The following is a 3061-nucleotide window of genomic DNA, read 5'->3' as shown; positions in this document are numbered from 1 at the left end:
TATTTACTTCATTTGGCTAGCACTCAAATTGAACCAGATGAGACACCCGTCGGTATAACAAAAGTAAATAAAAGTAAGTAAGTAAGTAATCTTCACCTTCCGGTTAAGATGTGGAGCATCAAAGAATCTTCGAAGAGACATGAATGCCTTGTAAGCGCTTTCTAGAGCGACTTTAACGTGCTCGTTAAATTGGAGACGCTCGTCAAGACGCGCACCCAGGTATCTAACGCACTTCTTATGAGGAATGCGCTTAGAACTATCCTAACGAGGCCTCCTCCATGTCTATAAGGCAAAACGCTACGGATCTAGACTGGGGAGTCGAAAAACACCTCCCCCAATCCAGGGTGTCATGCGAACCGTGCCCATTGGATAGTTTGCAGTCGGGGGTAACTGACTGTATTCGAACGGAGCCTCACTGATACCTGGTCGCCTCAGTGAGTAAGTTAAACCTTACCGTGCTACGGAGGGCTATGGCACGGCGGACCTCTTAACCCCATATTCGTGGGAATCAAATGAGTACAAAACAAGAAAAGAAAACAAAAACCAAAAAAGCGGGGCCCCGTACCGCACCAAAACTGGTTAATCAGGCGGAGGCACGTCTCCGAATTACTGAGAGCCAGGTGACTACACCCAAGAAGGGAGAAGTTGGGACGTCAAGCAGTGGATCCAAGGTGAGCATACTGCGTATACTGAGTATACTGCGTGGACTACAGCCAACGAACACCACTGCTCAAAGAGCAGGGACCAGCAAAAGCACGTCTGAGATAAATATAACAGACGTCAGGAAGGAGACATGTCTCAGTGGCGCCGGGGTTAAATGGTACCTGCGCTATCTGAAGGAAGGCCTGGAACCAGAAGAGGCCCTTAAGAAGGCTCAGGACAGACCTAAGCCATCTCTACCGGAGCCGAGAAAGCGGGGAGCAGCAGAGATCAGCCTGCATGAAGGGAATGCTCCCAAAAAATCCAGACCTGAACCCACGGGAGGAGAAAAACCCGGGCAGGTCAGGAGTGAAGGCAGGGCCCAGGAAGTCCGGCATTAGCTATGCTAGTGCGGTCAAGGGCATTCGACTGGCCATACTGCCAAAAAGGTTTCACGAGCAAATACTCACTCGGGAGGAACAGGAAATCATTGAGGAACTTGTCAAGCAGATGATCCAGGGTTGGACGTCGAAACTGGTGTTCACCGGGATACGCTTTCGACCAGGCCTTATACTGGTGGACTACGCGACGGAAGGCACCGCAGAATGGGTTAGAACCATAATTCCTAGATTGCCAGGCTGGGAAGGGGTAGAACTGTCAACATGTGCTGGGGATGATATACCAGGAGCCCACATGGTGACAGTTTTTTTGCCAAAGGCCGCGGCAATAGAAACAGAAGACCATATGAGACTCCTAATTGCTTGCGGGAATGAAGATCTCCATACTCGACTATGGAGAGTCTTCAGAAGCAAGGAGGAGGGAAAGGGTAAACTTCTCACGATCGGGGTAGATGACCGTTCCCTGGAGGCAATTAAACGTCGGAGTTGTCATATCAACTACCGATTTGGCAACATACCCGTGCATGTGCACAAGGAAAAGCCAAGGAAAGAGACGTCGGAGGAGGCATCGGGTGGAAAACTTACCCGAGGTCCCTGAAGAAGTCGCGGAAGCCATAGAGGCGGAAAGAACTGGATCAACCAGGGAAATAGACCTGCTGCCCAGTGAAGAGCAGAAGCTGGACGACCTAGACCTAGGACTCCTAGCGCTCGGAGTGGACAGCGACGCGCAGGAAAGCGCCATGTCGCAGGAGGAGGGTGACACTCCGACAGTGGAGAAGAGCTTCAAACAATAACGGAGCCAATGGCCAGCACTAGGATAGCCCAGATAAACCTCCACCATGCGAGAGCTGCATCTGCAGTGATTGCAAGGGCAAATTCCAAGGAGAACATTGGAATAGTGCTGGCTCAGGAGCCCTGGGTGTACCGGGGGCAGATTCGCGGGCTGCAAGGAGGAGACATACAGGTAATTTGGGACTCCTCTTGTGAAAAACCAAGAGCTTGCATAATTCTCCAACGTAATTTAAAATACATATGTCTTTCAGAGTTCTTAAGCGGGGACCTTGTGGCTATCCAAGTCTCATTGGAAGCCGGGAGGAGCACTCGAGAGGCAGTTATAGCATCGGGATACTTCCCAGGAGACGAGAGCCGGGCTCCACCGGAACAAGTCGCAAAGCTGACGGGGTATTGCGAGGAGAGGGCGTTACCACTTCTTCTCGGCTGCGATGCCAACGCCCACCACGAAGTGTGGGTAAGCAGCGACACTAATCGTAGAGGTGAGTACCTTCTCAAATTTATTCTTAGTAATAAGTTAGAAATATACAACGTAGGGAACACTCCAACATTTGTGACCAGCACCAGACAAGAGGTACTAGATATAACTCTAGGAAATACCCTAATGAACGGGATGGTCAAGAATTGGAGGGTGTCGGATGAACCCTCAATGTTTGATCACAGGATAATCAGATTCGACATTGAGGGTAACTATCCCAGAAGAACGGATTGGGAATCCTACACAACGCACCTGAGCAACAACATTGCCCACCTTCAAGGGGGCGGTGACATCAGGAGCGAATTGGAATTAGAAACGGTGGTGGAAGACCTCAACACAATCGTCATTGACGCATATGAGGCCAGCTGTCCGGCCAAGACAGTCAAGTCATCAAGGGATGTACCATGGTGGAACAGGAACTTAGCCAGAATGAGAACGGAGGCACGAAAACTCTTTAACCGGGCAAAACAAACCGGGGACTGACGGAGGTATAAAAATGCACTGACTGCGTATAGCAACGCGATCAGGGAAGCGAAACGGAACAGCTTTAGGGAATTCTGTGAAGGGATTGAACAGATCACAGAAGCAACCAGGCTGTACAAGGCTGTAGCCAAAGACGGGGGAATATCCTCTGTCTGCTTGAAAAAGGAAGATAGGATATTCACCGAGAATGAGGAGGACAGGGTACACCTGCTTCTCAGAACTCATTTCCCGGGGTCCTACCCCCCGGCGGCAGGCGACAACAATCTGCGTG

Source organism: Hermetia illucens, chromosome 4 (assembly GCF_905115235.1).
Source record: "Hermetia illucens chromosome 4, iHerIll2.2.curated.20191125, whole genome shotgun sequence".
NCBI lineage: Eukaryota > Metazoa > Arthropoda > Insecta > Diptera > Stratiomyidae > Hermetia > Hermetia illucens.
Note: the sequence above shows the minus strand (reverse complement) of the source record.